The sequence below is a fragment of the Protopterus annectens genome, chromosome 15.part0 (assembly GCF_019279795.1).
Source record: "Protopterus annectens isolate FY-2018-M chromosome 15.part0, PAN1.0, whole genome shotgun sequence".
Lineage (NCBI taxonomy): Eukaryota > Metazoa > Chordata > Ceratodontiformes > Protopteridae > Protopterus > Protopterus annectens.
This window is the reverse complement of record NC_056749.1, coordinates 90,106,324-90,126,547: the sequence shown is the minus strand read 5'-3', so window position 1 is coordinate 90,126,547 and position 20,224 is coordinate 90,106,324. Positions and strand designations below refer to the sequence as shown.

Below are 20,224 nucleotides of genomic sequence, written 5' to 3'. Positions count from 1 at the left end.
CTCTGGAGTGACCTGAGTACTTGTGTTATGTGGTGGATCCTGTCACCCGAGAGGCAGCTAACAGTAATCTTCTCCTTATTCAGCCTAGTGAGTGGGACGTCAGTGTGCCTGACTATAGAGTCACCTATTACTAGTATGTTGGGTATGTTATTTTGTCTTAAGGGCTGAGATTGCATGGCACACTGGTTTTGTGAAGTATGTGTTTCATGATTTGTGTTGGGGGGGTCGAGGTTGCTTGGATGTCTGCTTTGGAAGTCTCTGTTGCTTTTGCAGATTTTTATTTAGAGCCTCCGAGTATGTTTTCATGTATTTGTGTGTTTTTTGCCAGTGCTGGTTTAATGGGTCTATGTGAGACTGGTGGTGTGATGCAAGTATTTCCCTTCTCCTCTTGACTGTCTGATCCAGCCTTGGGTTGAGAGAGCTTAGCCTCCAGTTTGGCTGTATAATTGCATCTCTCACATGTATTAGTGTTTGGTGGTAGGAGAAGAGGGTTGTCTCTGTACATGAGGCAGTTGTAACATTGCCTCAAAATGCCCAGATTCACCAGTTGGACTGGAGAGTATGCCTGAAGCTGCCCTTTGGACATGCCTGGATAGGTACAGTGAACTGTTTTACTGAATGTCTGGTAAGGTTGAATAGAGAGCCTTGTCCTTCTGTACAGTATAGGAGGGTCTAGTGCTAGGGTTTATAAGTGCTTGCTTTGAGTTTTGAGCAAGTGCTGGGCTGAGAAATGAATGGTTTGAGTGCTTAAGTTGATCTAGTTCCAATGGAAAAATTGAAGAGGAGACTTTGTGGAGCCGGGAATAGTTATACCCTTGCTAAACGGCACTGCCTGGCGTGCAAAACCGGGCAAATGTGGTATTTATAGCAGGGAAATGAAAGATAGAAATTAGCCCAAAATGGCCAATAAACTACTAATTTCTGGGCTGAAACCACTCCAGGGGACAGATAGGCTGCTTAAAGCTCCCCTCCCTCAGAGGTAAACAGAGAAACTTCCTTCTGTCCGGGTAAGGTATGGGCAATCACAGAGATTTGTAACACAGCCCTGAATTCAGCACTTAACCTGAAAACTGGGCTATACCAGCTTAGAAAGGCGAGAAACAAGTATTTTTTTTTTTTTTTTTTTTTTTAAGAAAATAAATCTGATATAATAAAAAAAACCTCTCTAAATGCACAGAAAAGGATACTTATTGTTATACATCTCAGATCAGAGTTGTAGTCAATGCCACTAGTAATAAAGTAGGAAGAAACACAAATACAGTAAAAGCAGATGAATAGAATGCAATTTTTTATATATATGTAAAACAATAGAAAACGGACAACTGATTTAAACAAGTTACCCAATTAACCAGATAAAAAACGCTCAAAACTGAGCCCTGCTCCAGCAGTCTTCAAATAGACAAGTTCTAACTGCACACTCCTGCTGCTAGGGTGCAGGGGAACCTTCTCCAAAAAAAGATGGCCTGGGTCAGTGCTCAAGTTATGCAAACAAAGCTAGATTCAGCAGGCCTGAATGTGATCTATGCTGCAGCAACAAGGCGCACCATTTTCAGAAAGAAACAGTTCAAATAAGCAGGCACAATAAGCCTGTGACCAGAAATTCCCAGCTCAGAATGGCAGAATCCAGCCTCCCACAAGAGTGCAGACCACACCTTCTTAATGTAAAAAAACTGGCCCAAAGCCCAAGTGCTTAAACCAGAACTAATACACTTTAGAACAGACACTAAGCCTTCAATCAGCAACTCCCAACTCAGAAGGATGTAAGCTTCCTGTCCTGCCACAACAGTGCAGACCACAAACCTTCTTAATGTGAAACAACTGGTCTAAAGCCCATGTGCGTAATCGGCTACTAACAAGCAGTAATAAATGCAGCAGAATAAATGCTATTAAGTACTTTTAAGAACAGGCAGCAAGAGCAAAATAAAGTAGGAAGAAACACAAACACAGTAAGCAGATGAATAAAGTGGAAAAAAAATCTTTTTTCCCCTCCGTATTAAGTAGAATGCGCTAAAGACACTTGACTGGGAGGAGTGTCACAGATCAAATATACAGTAGGGATGGGCAATTGCAAAGCCACCAAGTATAAAAAGAAAACATCTATAAGGGAGGACAGGGTGGGGGAAAAATCAACTCAGAAAAATAACACTTTCAACACAGATCAGAAGCCAGCAAATATGATCTTAAATCAGTCAAGCAAAAGCAATTAGAACACTGTAGAACTTTGGAAAGAAGTGCCAAAAATATGCTTATCAATGTATATCTTGAGTTGTTTCAGTAGCACTCTCGGTCAGAACTCAATTAGATTCAAGCAATGAATGCAGAGGTAACAAACAGGGAATCTTAATTATACCAGCAAACCTTGAGACAATCAGATAACACACAAGTTGTTTGGCCAGTATTTACCAGAGCAGGATTATCAACACAGATCAGAAACCAGCAAATATGATCTTAAATCAATCAAGAAAAATCAATTAGAATACTGTAGAACTTTGGAAAGAAGTGCAAAAAATGTGCTTATCAATTTATATCTTGAGTTGTTTCAGTAGCACTCTGTCAGAACGCAGATTCCAGCAATGAATGCAGAGGTAACAGACAAGGAATCTTAATTATACTAGCAAGCCTTGAGACAATCAGATAAAACACACAAGTTGTTTGGCCAATATTTAACAGAGTAGGATTAAGGGTGGGGGAAAATAGCACTTTCCACTCAGGCAAAGATCAGAAGCCAGCAAATATAATCTTAAATCAGTCAAGCAAAAGCAATTAAAATACTGTAGAACTTTGGAAAGAAGTGCCAAAAAATATACTTATCAATTTATATCTTGAGTTGTTTCAGTAGCGCACTCAGTCAGAACTCAATTAGATTCAAGCAATAGATTCCTGTCACAGAGACTTCCCATGCTTTGGAACAAGATTCCAATCTACATTAGGCAGAGCTCCCTCGCTAAAACTCTTCAAGAGAAACCTTGACGAGTGGATGTGAAACAGAAAGTTTACCCCGGAGATCTCTTCAGTGGCTCTGCTGGACAGAGGTACAGGGAACTAATCTAAGGGGGCGGCGAAAGCCAACACATTCTGGCTAGGCTTATAAATGCCTTCGGGCAGATAGCCTAGTACCTACAAGTGGTGCTGTATTATACAAGGAATATAATTTAATACAATCAGGAAGGTGACTCAAAGACTGCATACATGTATGCTTGCTCACAGGATGTAGGAGACCAAAATAGGGGAAGGGACTATTCACCAATGGAGTCCCCAGGGTTCGGTGCTGATACTTTCTGTTTGGCATATACATCTCAAAAGTAAAAGGAAATACCAAAGGGCTTACTAAGTTTGAGATGACATCAAGCTAGGAGCAGTTATTGAATCCCCAAATGACTTAACCATCATGCAGGAAGGTTTGTCCTAAACAATAACTGGTGCCAAAATCATGAATTGAAAGTACAAGAAATGCATTATCGTATCATTTGGGAAGTGATCTACTCCAGGGAGCTGCCAAATTGATAATGCCCCCCTGAGAACTGACCCAGTTGTTTGGCATTTGGGAACTTGTGTACAGTGAACTAACTTTTGACCAACATGTGCCCAGAGTCATAAAAAAGTCTTTCTGTATTACACAGCTTATAAACAAATTGATTGTGACTAGATCTAGAGATGTTATTGTCCCCCCTTTACAAAGCTCTCATTAGATCACTCATTTTGTATAATGCCTGCTTTGGCATGTGTCTGTCCAGACCCATGCAACAATTGGAATACTCACAGAAATGCCTTACTAAAAGGATACAGGTCCTAAACAATAGGTCTTGCATGGCCCACCTCAAAGATTTATCACTATACTCAGTATCCTACAGAGTGCTTAGAGGTGACGTGTCTGGCATACAAGACATCCTCTGACCTAATACAGATGGACTTATTGAACATCAGCAAGTCAAATGGCATCAGAAATACTCAGTCCAGGTATCTAAACTGAATGTTGTGTAAAACAAAGCTCATCCCTGCCCACATTCAAATGCAACTTGGATGTAAGGATGGGTAATAGTAAATGTATTCCAGGATTGGCCCTCATGCCACTAATGGATAGAGGCAGTTCCTAAATGCTGCATCCCCTACATAGGTCCCCTCAAATTATCTATAGTATGATAACATTTTATTCTCACTAGGGCTAATATACACTTATCAGACAAGGGATAGGTAAGACCAGTCAGAAAATGTTAATTCAAGCACCAAAAGGGAAATTGGCTAAGCTTAAAATGTCCTCCAAGAGAATCTATATTGTGGTAGTAAATCATTTTTAAAAATTGCCCTTTTTTAGATCACTAAGTGCCCCTCTCACCCTCCACTCCCCCAGTCTTCAATAGCTTCCATGTGCCTCATGATGGATTCTCCTATGACCAAGATTTTCGAATGTGTGGTGTTTCACCTTAGGGGCTTGCTTGTGAAGACACTGTATATTTATGTGTAGTGGTTGCCACTGACATCAAGGCCAAACTTTTGGATGCTACTTTTGATAAAAGTCTTTTTGGGATTGCTACTGCTGATAAAAAAAACAAACAAACTGGGAAAATGGGAAAATGAAGAACACCACGAAAAAGCACAGCAGTATGTGTAGGCAAACCCAAAGTGCTTTTATAAATAAACAACGTTATTGTAAGTGGTTTCATTTAATCTCCAAACTTCATCAGACATAAAACAATACCATGTTGGCCATTTTATATTACATTTACAGAAAATAAAAATCCAGCAGCCAGTAAAAAAAAAAACTATTCAATTAGAAACCAGCAATGAAGTTCTATTAACCCATTAAATACCACCCAACAAAAAATATATAAAAGTACTATAAATATACATATACAATAAAAAATATATATCAAACCTGCAAATATTAACAAAGTAACCATGAAGTTAAAAATACCTATCAAAAACTTTTAGCTTTAAAAAACTAGTTATAGAAATCATGCCATTAAGGCCAGGTGGGAAGGTGGCTTTTAAAAAAATCTGCCGCCATGTTTTCTTTTGTTCCAGATACAGTTTCCATGGCCCACCCTGGGGATCTCTGTTCACTTGACGTAAAACTGCGAACTTCAACAAATGGTCAGGAAATAATCTCAGATGTTTGAATAATGCATTGGTTTCTTTCTTCTGGGAGATTTAATAGTACTCGTAAATTCTTTGGGCTAATTTACCTTGGGTCTTACCTTTATAAAATGCAGGACATTGCATACATATAGCAATATAGACCACAACTTGTGAATAACAACTGTATTTACCCAGTATGTCAATATTTTTATTCCTCACCTTAAAACTGGAACCAGTAGATACATGTCTACATTGATGGCACATACCACATGGGATCATCATTCCTTTACTTACTTTTGAACCCTGTCTCTCCAAGATCTTTTTCAGATTAGAGCCTCTTCTAAACACAATATTAAGGTGTACTCCCAATCTGTCCCCGATATCCTGATCACACATGATTATATTCCAATTTTTCCATAAAATGTCTGATATAATATAGCTATTGCTACAGTAAGTAGTAACAAAGGGGCAGAAAATATCCCCCCCCTATGTTTTCATTGGAATAATGAATCTGAAATAGTTAACTTAATTTTATCTGCAACCTGTGGGTATTTGGATCCATATCGGATCCGAACCGGCAACTTTTCAAGCATCTGCTCCAAGCTCCTCCCCTTACCCATAACCATCTCCTACCTTCCCCCAGATCTCGTTTGCCGCTTTGTGCATCAGCATTGTGATCTCTGTAGCTCCAAGTGTTGGGTTATTAGTAAGTGACTTTTTTAGTCATTTTTTTCTCCAGATAGTGAGTGTGTGTTGTCATTTACTTCCCTTTCCTCCCCAAGCGCTTGTTCATTGGTTATATATATATATATATATATATATATATAAAAAAAGAGTTTGTTGTAAGGTAGTCTAGTACAAGCCCTCCCTACCCTTAGGTGTGTGTGTGTTTAGAGTGTCGGTCTTAAGTAGGGTTGCTGTATGTGTTTGTAGTATGGCTGATCAGCCAAACCCTACCTTCAAGAAATACACAGAGTGTGGACATAAGCTTTCACTGGCCAATGGTCACACTCTCTGTTTGCCTGGGTGTTCCCCATCTATCTGTTCAGTGCAATGTGTGCGCCGGATTTAATCTCAGGGCCTTGAAAGAAAGGAAGGCCAAACTGGTTGCAAACGGCATTCTACCCGTTTCCTCTCTGGACTCATCGGCCTCGGCTCCTCCACGTGCTGCTCAATCTCCCCCTCAGGCTGGGACTCACCCTCCCACTAGACCTGTTGAAGGGGATGCCAAAGGAAAAGACAGGAAGAACAAGGACAGAGACAAGAGGGGGGATAGGCCCCATAAGCAATCTCCAGAGGCAGAGCCCTTCCCTAGCCCGCCTTCAAAAGTGTCTAGACCTACATCTCATCGGCTCCACTCCCTGAGGTTCTCCCTGGAGCCAACGGAGCCCTTAGATCTGAGGCCTTCATCTATGTCATCGCAATGACCAGCCAGATCTGAATCGGTCGCCTCCTCACGCTCGACTCCGAGCCTATTGCAATTGTATACGGACAGGACGATGAGGAGATTTATTCGGACCCAACTTCAGATGGGAGTCATGCCAGGCCAGTCTCCCTCTGGAGGGGGGACCTCCATGCCTTTCTTTCATCCGATTTTTCCTTCCCTCATCCGGCCAGTGGTTTCGGGGTTTATGGATCCCAGGATCTTCATAGCTGGGGGGGGTCGGTGCCGATGGTTCCTCCAACCTCGACTATGGTGATTACCTTGAGTTCCTCGGATCCGAGCAACTCTCTGGGCCGGGGATGGGGAATCTGATCCAAGGGAATGGAGTAATCTTCGGCTCCGACTTTATCAGATCAGAGCCATTCCTTCAGAGCTGCGGCTACTCCTGCCTCAGCCCCAATCCTCACGGTGGACCCAGGGAAAGCTTTCTCCTTGTTGGGTGCTAAGGAGGTACGCTCTCCATCAGCATTCAATGTGGTGGAGAGGGTTCTTTCTGAAGGATTGAGACCAGCTTATTTCCTTGGATTCCGCCAAGACTCCTTTGGATTTGGTTACAACTCCCTTCAGCTTGTCCCAGGGACAGCCCGTGCTAGAGAACTGGAGGAACCCCCCCCCCCAGTGGCTCACGAGCCCTCTTCAGAGAGTCCCACTGAAGAGAGGGTCCCCATAAGCACACGTGTAAAAGAAGGCACCTGGACTCCCTCGAGGCCTTGACAGAAGACACTGATTTAGATGGAGAAGGTTCCCCCAGATCACCTCCCGAGGATGTCTCCTTTGGAGACATCATGGAGATCCTCCGTCAGATAGGAGGTTGGTCAGCCCCAAAACCTTCTTACGGATGAGTCAGTGTTCCTGGAGGCTTTTGGCATGGGTCCAGCTACGTCCTGGGTGTCCCCTCCTGCGGATCCCTTATTGGATCTTATCACCATGCGGGCATGGACGGAGCCTGACACCATAGAGCCGATACCAAAACGCCCGGACAGGATTCTCTGTCCACTCGCAGACAGGCATGTTACATGGTGGTTGCAGCAGCCACCAAGAGGGAACTGGCTCAGGATAGTTCCTCAGTCCACCCTCTGGACAAGGAGTCCAGGGCAGTGAATCGATTTGGGAAACGAGTGTTTTCTTCAGCGACAGAAGGAGCGGCTAGGGCAGCTGGGGCCAGCGTGGCTATGAGGTGACACGCTTGGCTCACACTCTGTCAATTCGCAGACCCCTTCAAGGTGTCTTTCACAAATGCTCCCTTCGATGGTTCTTTTCTTTTGGGGAAGACAGTACATGACACTCTGGTCCAGAGCGAAAAGGATGGGAAGACTGTCTTCCATCGGAGTCCACTTCTCTAACCCTCAAAGATCCTTTTCTAGGAATCAGAGAGGGCAAAAGATGATGTGGTTCCAAAAATCACATTTTCCCGGGAATCTCAGGGAAACTCGTCCCCCAGAGGCAGAGGGGGGGCTGAGGAACTTTGGGTCTAGAGAGACCTTCTCGGACAGGACCATGCAGCAGCCCTGAGGGGTTGCCCGACTGTACTACTCTGGAGACAGTCAGGGGAAGATTATCATTGCACCCAACAGCTTGGGAGTCCATAACTGCATATCGTTGGTTACTTCATATAATATCCAGAGGCTACGCCATCTCATTTGTTACCCCTCCTGTCCAACCAAAGTGCCTCCCAGATGTCCCACCCACTCAAAGGGAGGTGGCAGCGCTAGAGATTTTCAAGCTGCTTCGCAAACGAGCCATTGAACCGGTCCCCCCAGATCAGTTTGGATCAGGCGTTTACTCCAGCTTCTTCTTAGTGACAAAAAAGATGGGGGACCTCAGGCCCATCTTGGATCTGTCAGCCTTGAACCTGGCTGTAGCAAAGCAGAAATTCCAGATGGTCACCCTACAAGTCCATTCTACCTTATCTTCGAGAATACGACTGGATGTGCTCGACAGATCTCCAGGGTGCTTACTACCACAGCAAGATTCGCAGAAGCTCCAGGAGATTCCTTCGCTTCTGGCTGGGAGCCAATCATTTCCAGTTCAGAACCCTACCTTTCGGTTTCACCACAGCCCCCAGGGTGTTTACTAAGGTAATGGAAGTTGTAGCGGCTCACCTGAGGCTTAAGGGAATTCAGGTATTCCCTTACCTAGACGATTGGCTCCTTGCTGCTTCCACCAAGCATCTTCTTTGCTTAGCCAGAGACTCCTTCCTTCATCTTGCAGACTGGATAGGGATCACTGTCGATGTTTCCAAGTCCCTCTTGGACCCGGTGCAGATCTTAGACTTTATCGGGGCATGGTTGGACACCCTTCAATTGAAAGTCTTCCTAACTCCAGACAGGGTCTGGAGCCTATGGACCCATATATTAGTGGTTCCTGGCCCCAGGCTACCAAAGGCGGGTGACGTTCTCCGAGCCCTAGGCTCTATGGCTGCAGCAATCTCGATCCTCACCTGTGCACTTCTTCACATGCGTGTTCTTCAGTGGACTCTGGCCGTACAGTGGTCTTGGCTAGATCTCCCCATGGAATATCCAATTCAAATCAGCAAAGCCTGCATAGCGTTGCTTCTCTGATGGCTCTAATCACCAGAGATCTTAGCGGGATGCACATTTGTTTCATCCACAGCCCAAGTCACAGTGACCATAGACGCCTCCCAGCTCGGGTAGGGGGGGCCATTATCTGGGGAGGATGGTACAAGGCACGTGGTCCCAGATCGAGACCAGATTGGATATCAGTGTTCTGGAGATGAGAGCAGTGCTTTTAGTGTTGCAAGCCTTTCACACGGTTCTTCCTCCGGGGACCATTGCAATTCAGTCAGACAACATGTCGGTTGTCGGGTACATCAACAGACAAGGAGGAACCAGATCTTACCCTCTGTGTTGTGAGGCCATGAGATTGTGGGGAGTGGGTGATCTCCACCAGTCAATTTTTGATTGCAGTGCACCTCCCGAGACGCTCCAACATTTTAGCGGACAGATTGAGTTGGGCTATTCTCATGCCATATGAGTGGTCTCTGAAACAATCGATAGCGCAGGAGATCTTCCTTGCATGGGGCCAGCCTTGCTGCGATCTCTTCGCATCTCCTTCCAATGTGAAGTGCAGTGAGTTCTTCGCTCTGATTCCCTCATCAGGGGATCCCCCAGAGATGCTGTAGTCCATTCTTGGCCTCCCCGGTTACTGTATGCTTATCCCCCGTTTCCTCTCATTCCGAAGTTTCTTCAGAAAGCTTGACTACTGGGGTGCAAAGTGATCCTTATTGCCCCGTTCTGGCCTCGTCAGGTGTGGTTCCCCTACCTCTGGTCTCATGTTCTAGCTCCTCCTCCTTGGATTCTGGATCCTTGCCGGATCTCATCTCTCATCCCTCATCCCTCGGGCACTTGCCCACCCAACCTGGATAGCCTCAAGCTGACGGCTTGGTTGCTCCAGTTCCCTTGATTGCCTGGACTCCCGGTCTTTCATCTTCAGTAAAAACTATTCTGGTGGCATCCCATAAGGCCTCCACCAGGAAGATTTACCACAGTAAATGGAAATGAGTCTCTATTTGGGCTTCTCAGAGGAACCTGGATCCTTTTACAGCCCGTTCCTGCAGTGTTGGATTTCTTAGCTAATATTTTTCAACAAGGGGCTAGTTCCTTCACGGTGAAAGTGCAACTGGCAGCTATCTCAAATTTCCATGTCGGCAAAAACAGGAATGCCCTGCCCTCTTCTAGACTGTGTAAGTCTTTTCTTAAAGGCACCTTTCTTTTCCGTACCCCAGTTAAGGGCTGTGTTCCTCTTTGGGACCTTACCTTGGTTCTGCAGGCTTTAGTTGCCCCTTCTTTGAACCTGCAGCATCAGTAGACTTGAAGTTCTTATCCTGGAAGACAGCCTTCTTAGTGGCCATTATGTCGGCTGGGAGGATTTTTGAGATTCAAGCTTTGTCTGCTCTGTGCCCCCTTACTTGATCTTCCATAAGGACAGGGTTTCTTTCCGCATGAACCCTTCTTTCTTACCAAAAGTAGCTTCTGAATCAAACATTAATCAAACAGTTAACCTGCCTGTTTTCTTTCCAAATTTTCAGAACAAGGGTGAATATAAACTGCATATGCTAGATGTTCATAGACCGCTTTGTTTTTATTTACACAGAACAAAGCCCTTTTGTAAGTCTGACCAGTTATTTGTGTCCTTTTCTAAACCCTTTCTGGTCAAAGCCATCTCCAAGGAACAGAGTTGGCTAAGTACCCGTTAGGGAACAGTTTTCGGAAGCGTTGCAATTATAAAATGGATGCTCCGGCGCCGCTTCTCCAAGAAGCGGATGAGGTAGGCCAGGCTGAGGGGCTGAGGGGGCTTGTGTGTGACTGTTTCTTCCCTCTCCCCACCTGAGGATTTCTCATTTTCAGAGACTTTGCATTCCATGAGGGATTTTAAATGGTGGAAGATGTTTTGCAGAGGCTTCCTGAACCCCTGAACTTTGCCTCATGCTAAAATATCAGCATTATCTCCTTTCACAATTGGAAATCTAAGGTGCAGGAAGGTATTGAGTGTAATGAGTTGCTGGATTTGGTTCATGTGTGTGAACAAAGTGTAAAGCATTCTTTTTTGCAATGGTTTGCTTGTGCCAGGCCTCCCTCCTGGGTGCTGCTACTGTTTCCAGTCATGAGGATCAGAATTTAGCTGAGCTATGATTCTCAGTCTAGGGGTAGGTCTAGGCGTGGTAGGGGGGGGGCTCTCAAGGTTCTTAGGTTTACAGTTACTTCACATAGGGGCCATTCAGCCAGTCCCCTGTCAGAGAGGAGGCCTAGGATTTTTTCTTCCCTGTCCCTGTACCCAAAGAGTAGAACACCGGAGACCCAACTCAACACGCTTTTGGACATTCCCAAGTTCAAGATGTTGACGTACACAAGCTTTTTTACTCTTGCTGGGCAAAGATCACTTTATCAGTTCTCTGCATTGCCCTTTGGCTTATCTACTGCTCAGAGAGTCCAAAGGTTCTGGCTCTGTCCAGTGATAGCCTTTCTGGGCTGAGACTGACAATAAGCCAGCAGCCCTTTTTTTACCCGACAAACAAACAAAGTCTGTCCAAGAATTCTTGTGGTGGGCTCAGGAATGTCACTAACAACAGGGACTCTCTGCCAGGCGGCCAGAGGCAACGTGATTTTTACGGACAGATGCCTCGGACATTGCTTGGGGGCTCATCTCAGTTTGCGTTAATGGCTTTCAAGGAGTTACTTCTCCAGGGCAGGTGTTGATTCTCAACAGACAAACAACACAACATGTGGTACATCAACAAGCAAGGGGAACACAACACATTCTTATCCTCAAGCCATGATTTTGATGGATCATGAGATAGCTGCGCCTAAGCTTAACTTCAGTTTCTTCAGGAGGTTTTTCCCTTTAGCAGGCAGATGTTATGAGCAGAATCATGGATCCCCACGAACAAATCATGGAAACTTTTATTTTGGAGTACAGCAAAGAATTTGGAGATTTCTGCCTAATATTTGAGTGTGGCTCCCTGCTTGGGATCTCAATTTGTGTTGGAAAAACTTGCTCCTACACCTTTTGAGCTGCCTGCTGCTGCTGCTGAATTTTTTTTTTTGTCTGCTTTCTGTTTCTGCTGTTGGCTATTACTTCTGCAAGAAGGTGTCTGAGTTGCAGGCCCTTATGGCAGTGGAGCCTTTTTGATTTTCCATATGTATTGTATTAATCATTACGACTATTTTTCTTTTTTTATGCGGTGTGGGTTTCTTTGGCAAAAAACAAACTATTCATTTTCATTTGCCTTTGCAGATCCTCAAAAATAAAGGGAAAGATTTTAGACTTACTTGTACACAGATGTACACATTTATATTATTTAAATATTATTTAAGCAGATTTTAGGCAGTAGGCAGTTCTTGTTCTTTTTTTTTTTTTTGAGCTTTGAGCTCTGCCTGTGTCAAAACAAAAAATTTCTAGGTGGATTGGTTTTTTATTATTTGTTTGTATTCATCATGGCTTTCCTTAGCTAGATGGATTACACAATGTATTTTTCAAATTTATAAAGACCTGAAGGGTCTGCCCCTACCTGATCCTTTTGAAGCTCATGTTACCAGATCTATGATGACTTCTGCTGCATTTTGATCTAGGGTTCCACTGGATGACATTTGTGCAGCAGCAATCTGGGCAAGGTCACGTACCTTCATTTCTCATTATAAGTTGGATTTGATCTCCAGAGAGAGAGCATCCTCCGGCTCTATGGTGCTCAGGAATATCCTTCCATGAGGGCCTCCCAGGAGTTTGAGTAGCTGGGGACTCTATCGCACAGGTTGCAGATAAAATGAAGTTAAGTACTTCAGATAAAGAAGTTATGTACTCACCATAATGTTCCATCTGAGTAGTTAGACTTCATTTTTCTGCAACCGTCCCACCCTCCTTCCCCTGACCCTGTTCAGGGTTTATTATATAGTCGAGTTGCTGATTGGTTGCGTAGTGGCAAACTCGATCTGAAGGAAGGTAGGCGTTGGTGATGGGTTATGGGTAAGGAGAGGAGCTTGGAGCTCGGAGCAGATGCTTGAAAAGTTGCCGGCTCTGATCTGATATGGATCCGAATACCCACAGGTTGCAGAAAAATGAATTGTAACTACTCGGAACGTTATGGTGAGTACATAACTTCTTTTTCCTTCATTATTAACCTCCTGATTCTTAACTTGAGAGTCACTGTTATCCATTTGAGTGGCAACCCCATTATTCCTGTCAGCGTTGTTAACATCATTGATTTTTTGATCCTGCAATAAGGGTGTATACAGGCCATTCCATAGCTATCCATTGCTACTGCTGACCTATTCAAGTCACTTCAGGATAAGGGCAAAGCCTTGCAGGAGCTGAAACATATTTTTGTTTCTATCCGTTATCCATCAAGGATATTTCATGGTTTGGAAGTCTCTTCCTCCGTTTTCAGGCATTCCTCAACCTCCTTGGGAGCAGCTTTCTCAGTTCCCAGAGGTTCTTCAATGTCTTTTGAATCAGGGCAGTATTCAGCCATGCCCCCCACCCAGGTGGAGATGGGATTTTACTCCTGAATATTTTGGTCCTCCAAAAGGAGGGTATAAGTCCGGATCTTTCCCAGCTCAACACTTTTCTCAAGATTCCTTATTTTCAGATGTTCTCCCTTCAGACATCGTTTCTTCTTCTACTTTCTCAGGCCTTTCTGATGTCTCTGGATCTCTCACATCCGTATCCATCCCGTTTTCAGGAAATGTGTGCATTTCTGTCTCTTCCTTGCATTTTCAGTTCTCTGTTTTGCCTTTTGGGCCCCACTACTGCACCAAGGGTATTTACCAAGTGCCTTGCTCTTGTCCTTGCTTTTTGCAGGCTTGGTGGTATTCAGATTTTCCCTATCTAGACATTCTGCTTATTGAAACTACTTTGCCCAGCAGACTGCTACAGGAGCTCCAGTTTAACATTTGCGTATTACACAGTCAGGGATTTATGGCTTCGACCATTCCCATGTTCCCTGTTGCCAGGCTCCATATGAGGGAACTTCAGTGGTACCTCGATTCAGGTATGGCTCCAACTTTTCCACCCTCTGGACTCCCCTGTCCCCTTCCTTCCCTGTTTCAAGCTTGAGCTGCAGTGGTGGGTTCATCAACTCTCTCTAAATTCAGGGCTTCCTTTTCAAGATCCAGTTCCCACTCAGGAGCTTTTCATGCATAGGTTCATAGGTAGGTACTAGGCTATTGGCCCAAGGGCCTACGTAAGCCTAGCCAGCAAGGTTCCATGGCTTACGCCACCCAGAAAGTTATTTTCCTGTGCCACTGTCAAGCAGACACAGAAGTGATCCCAGAGTGTATTTCCATTTCACATCCACTCATCAAGATTTTTCTTTAAGAGTGCTAATGAAGAACTTTGCTTGACATAAATGGGTAGCTTGTTCCAGAGTATAGGAAGTGTCTGAGACAGGAATCTCTCTCTCCAGCATGTTATGTTTATTGTGGTGACAAGGTTTAGGTCCCTAGAGCGTGCATCTCGGAGGGATTGGGATTTCTTTAGGTGTAGCATAGGTTCATACTAGGCTATCTGCCCTGGGGCAATTATAAGCCCAGCCCGATTCTGTATGGCTTACGCCACCCCTTGATTTGAGTATACTGTGCCCTTTTTAAGGTTTAGTTTACTGTGCCTCTGTCTAATAGTGGCACTGGAGTAATCCCTGGGACAAACCTACGATCCCCCATCCACTTATCGAGATTCTTCTTGAAGAGATTCAGTGAGGTGCTCTGCCTCACATGAACTGGAATTCCATTCCAGAGCGAAGGGAGCCTCTGGGTTATGAACCTGTCCCTCCAGCAAGTTCTATTTATTTCTGTGCTGAGGTTCAAGTCCCTCGAGCGTGTGGCTCTAAGGGATTTAGATTTACTGAGGTGGAGCATGTCCATTAATTCTGGATTTGACATAGATTTGTATGTCAGGCATAGATCGCCTTGAAGTAGGCGGTATGCAACTGAGTAGAGCTGGAATTTTTTTAACCGAGCAGCATATGGCATCTGTTTGAAACCCTTGATCCTCTTGGTGAGATACTTTTGGGGTCTTTCTAATTGCTGCAGATGTCGGGTAAGGTACATCCCAAAAGGGGTATTGTATTCTATGATGGGCCTGATGAGGGATGAATAAAGGGGCACGATTACCTCTCTTGATCTAGATGTGAAACCCTTCGTGATGAGGTGGGCTATGTAGAAGGTCTTTCTAACCACTTTGGCAATGTGGTTTTCAAAGGAGAGATTGCTATCAACTTGGGTCCCCAGGTCCCTAATAACTTTTTCTGTACTTAATGGGTTTCCACCTATGTGGTAATTTGTGGGCACATTGTTTTTGCCAAAGGGCATGACTATACATTTTTTGGCATTTAGCTTTAAACCATGGCGCTGGCACCAGTTATCTGTCTCTGTGAGACCTTTTGAAGGATGGTTGTGTCAGCTGGAGAGTTGATTATGGCGCCCAGTTTGCAGTAGTCTGCGAACTTGGTGAGCCATAGTCCTCCCACGTTTGCCTGTACCTTGGAAAAGTATATACCGAACAAGAGTGGTCCCAGGACAGAACCCTGTGGGACGCCACTTGTGACCGGTTTCGAGTCTGACATGGCTCCAGCAACTCTCACTCTGTGGGTTCTGTCTTTGAGCCAGTTTGCGACCCATCTTGTGACATAGGGGTTTATATTTAAGCTGGATAGCGTATCTATGATGCCTGAGTGGGGTATTGTGTCAAATGCCTTTGCAAGGTCCAGATAGGCTGTGTGGACTACCTTCCCTTCATCTATGGCTTTGGTGACTGTTTCAAAGAAGTCAACCAGGTTCAAAAGGCAGGATCTGCCCTTGACAAAGCCGACCTGGGTAGGATCTAGTGTCTGTAGGTCCCCAATATCTTTGTTTATGAGCTCCATGATGATCCTTTCCATAGCCTTGCAGACTAAGCTAGTCAGGCTTATGGGGCGATAGTTTCCAGGGTCCGTAGAGGCTCCACCTTTGTGGAGTGAGACCACTGTTGCTGTACACCATTCTGTGGGCACATATCGTGTAGTGAGGCTGAGATTGTATAGCTGTTTTATTTGAGGGATTAGTTCTTCTTCTAGTTCATGTAGGATGCAACCTGGGATGCCATCTGGTCCCATGGAAGCAGTGTTTTTTGCTTTGGAGAGGGCAGCCTTCACCTGAGCATCTGAGATGTTTGGGAGGCAGCCCTCTGCCGGGATAGATACTTGCTCTTTTGGGGGGGAGGGGGTGGAGAAGTTTGCACTGAACCTGTCTGCCAGGATATTGGCGATGTCTGTGGGTTCAGTGTATTTCTTGTTGTTTAGAATCAACTCAGAACAAGTCTGGGAGTTGCATCCCAGGTTTCTAACATAACTGAAAAAGCCTTATGATTGTCTTTGGTGTCCTGTGCAATTTTTCTCTCGAAGCTGGCCTTGGAGGATTTTATGAGGGATCGTAATTTTTTGCTAGTACTGATCAGAGATGCCTTCCCTATTAGGGATTTTGCTCTATCATGTAGTAGCTTCCTCCTTCTATTGTACAGTTTATTTATGGCAGGGGTCCACCAGACTGGACGCTTGCCTTTGGATGATTGGGTCTTGGTTTTGTTTGGGATAGCATGATCCATGCATTCCTGGAGATGTCCGTAGAATGCATTTATTATAGGATTCTGCAGTTTGGGCCATAGTTTCCACTGGCCCTGGGGCCTTGAAGGATTCCACTTCGGTTTTGAGAAGTTTTTCACTGTGGTTTTCTGGGCTGGGGGTGGGGTCGGGATGTGGACATCCAGTGAAATTAATTTATGGTCTGATCTTACCAATGAGGGATATACATCTGGTGTGGAGCATAGAGTCCCCATGTTGGTAATGATCAGGTCTAGTATGTTGTCCCCTCTTGTGGGAGTGGTGACTAGTTGTTCCATAGCATTTGAGTTTATAATTTCCAGGAATCTTTGGGCTAAGGTGCTGGAGCTTGGATAGTGCTCCCAGTCAATGTTTGGGTAGTTGAAGTTGCCCAATATAATGGTGTTCGGAGAGATCTTCATGTTCTCCAATGTTTTCAGGAAAGTCGAGTGGGATTCCTGACTTTGAGAGGGTGGTCTGTAGGATGCTATAAACTGAAAAGCAGTCTTGCCCACTGTTAGTTGCACATGGATGGTCTCCGATACTTCGTGCAATGCCACTAACCTGGAGGTGTGGATATCCTTGATAAATATGGAAACTCCCCCTCCTTTTGTGGTTCGGTCTGGGTTTGGGGGAAAAAAGCATGATATGAGGTATAGCCTGGTAGTGCTGGGGTGCTCTCTGGAGCCTTGAACCAGGTTTCTGTCACTGCACAGATATCGATGTTCTCCATACTGAGGAGAGCTTTGAGTGCGTGCATCTTGAGGTTAAGACTTCTGGCGTTTAGCAGCATTACCCTTAGTTTCTTGTTCCTTGTGCTGTCTATGGGGGTAGGTTTGACTGTTGAGCCTTGCCTAAAAAAAGGCACTATGGGGGTGGCAAGAGCCTTTGCCAATATCCGAAAGCTCAGTGGTGACAGGTGCAAGCTGTCCCTAGCGAAGCAACGTGGCTTGTCAAGCATGTCATCCCAGGCTGACAGACACTGGATCCCCTTTGAATGACACCAAAATTTTAGCCAATTGTTAAAATCGATCATTTTGTCTTTGTACTGTGGCATCATTCTAGGTGAGGGTAAGATGCTGCTCAAGGTCAGGGTCATACCAGCCTGGGCTACAAGATCAGAGAGCTCCTCTATGTCTCTTTTCATGTAGTCCAGGGAGGTACGTCTCAGGTCATTCACACCATCATGTACAATGACTGAGTCATATTTGTATTTGCTTTGGAGTGACCTGAGTGCTTGCGTTATGTGTCGGATCCTAGCACCCGACAGGCAGCTCACCGTGACCTTCTCAAATATTTCATAATGGGAAAGTCTTAAGTTAGTACTAAGCTAACCACCCTTGCAAGCCATTTTTAAGCCTAGTCAATTATCCTTGTGAGACTCAAACCCTGCACCTTGTGTTTGTAAGGCAAACACCTTAACCATTAGGCCACCCTCCCAACCCAACAGCTGTGGGTTTGACATAGCTGTATATGTTAGGCAGAGATCACCTCGGAGTAGGCAATATGCTATGGAGTAAAGCTGGAGTTTTTTGAGGTGGTCAGTGTAGGGCATTTGTTTGAGGCCAGTAATCCTCTTTGTGAGGTACTTCTGTGGCCTTTCCTTGCTGCAGATGTCTTGAGGTACATTCCAAAAGGGGCGTTGTACTCTAATGGATCTAATGAGTGTCGAGTAGAGGGGAACATTGACCTATTTTTTTCCTGGATGAGAACCCTTTTATGATAAGGTGTGCCATGCAGAAGGACTTCCTGACTACTGTGGCGATTTGACTATCAAAGGAGAGACTACTGTCCACCTGGGTCCCAAGGTCTCTTATCATGCATTCAGTGTTAAGTAGATTGCTGCCTATGTGGTAGTTCATGGGTACAGAGTTTTTACCAAAGGGGATGACACTGCACTTTTTGGCATTGAGCTTGAGGCCATGGCTCTGACACCAAGTATCTGTCTCAGTGAGACCCTTCTGTAGGATGTCCACATCATTTGGGGACTTGACTATGGCTCCTAGTTTGCATTCATCTGCGAACTTCGTTAGCCAGAGGCCTTCTGTGTTAGCCTGTACTTCAGAGAAGTAGATAACCAAACAGGAGAGGTCCCAGGACAGAACTCTGTGGTACTCCACTTGTCACTGCTTTGAGGTCAGATTTGGAATCTGCAACTTTTACAGTGTGGGTTCTGTCAGTGAGCCAGTTGGCAACCCATCTTGTGACATAGGGATTTATACCTAGTTTAGTGAGTTTAGCTATAATTCCCGAATGGGGGATGGTGTCGAAAGCCTTGGCGAGGTCAAGATAGGCTGTGTTAACCACCTTACCCTCATCCACGGCTTTGGTGGCTGCTTCAAAGAAGTTGATCAGGTTCAGGAGGCATGATCTGCCTTTCACAAACCCGAACTGGGTGGGATCCAGAGTTTGGAGGTTACCAATGTCTTTGAGTTCCATGATGATAAGTTCCATGGCCTTGCAGACCAGGCTCATCAGGCTAATAGGTCGATAGTTCCTAGGATCAGTGGTTGCTCCCCCTTTTTGGAGTGGGATAACTGTCGTGTGCCATTCAGTGGGCACAAAGCCTGATGCGAGGCTATTATTGAACATGGTACTTAAGTGAGAAGCCGTTCGTTCTGAAGTTCGTGTAAAACACAGCCTGGGATGTTGTCCGGTCCCATGGATGCTGTGTTTTTGGCTTTAGAGAGTGCAGCTTTTACCTGCATAATTGTGATTACAGGGACTCTGCATTCTTCCTGTATAGATATGGGCCCTTTAGGGGGTGAGAGGGGGGTAAAGTTAAAACTGAACCTATCTGCCAGGATGTTGGCAATATCAGTTGGTTCTGTAATTTTTGTGCCTTTGTGCTGTAACTCAGAGCAAATCTGGATGTTGCCATCTTGATTCTTGACATAGCTATAGAATGCTTTGTGGTTGGCCTTGGATTTAGTGGCGATTTTGTTTTCGTAGCTAGCTTTGGAGTATCTTATAAGGGATCTCAGCTTCTTACTGAGGCTGACCAGGGAGCTCCTCCGCTCATGGAATTTTACTCTCTTTTGCAACAGCATGCTTCAGACAGGGGACAGGAGTGCCTCTTGTAGCCCCGTAAAGGTCCAGGGTTCAGAATATACCCACATAAAAGAGGTGAAGGCTCCGCTTCTGGCTCTACAATACTTTCACTCCCTGTTGCATCCTGGGCCCTTCAAAGTTTTCACAGGCAATATCACAGTAATGTGGTATGCCAACAAACAAGGAGGTGCAAGTTCCTACTTTCTTTACAGATTAGCTCTTCAGTTCTGGAATTTAGCAGTTCAGTATCAAGCGACTCTTGAGGCAGTTTCCATTCCCTTAGAGGTCAGTCTTGTGGCAGACTCTTTGAGCATGTCCAGAACCACAAGCTCATGAATGAATGGTTCACAGAGATGTGTTCCTGGACATTGTCCCTTGGTGGGGTATTTTTCATGTAGATCTTTTAGCCTCCCCTTTGAACAGATAACTTCCTGTATTCTGTTCCAAAGTCACAGGTCCTCTGACTTGGAAGGTAGATGGCCTGTCCTTTCCTTGGAAGGGAATGTTTCTGTACTCTTTTTCTTCACTTTTCTGTATTGCCACGACTTTATAAGAGCAGGTAGGAC

General features: G+C 44.9%; 1 protein-coding gene across 1 annotated transcript in view; it reads left to right on the top strand.

Annotated features, from left to right (window-relative positions):
* The window catches only part of OCRL (OCRL inositol polyphosphate-5-phosphatase), a 2,544,778-nt gene that overhangs the window by 1,103,378 nt on the left and 1,421,176 nt on the right, over positions 1-20,224 (top strand). The gene's annotated exons all lie outside the window — the stretch shown is intronic.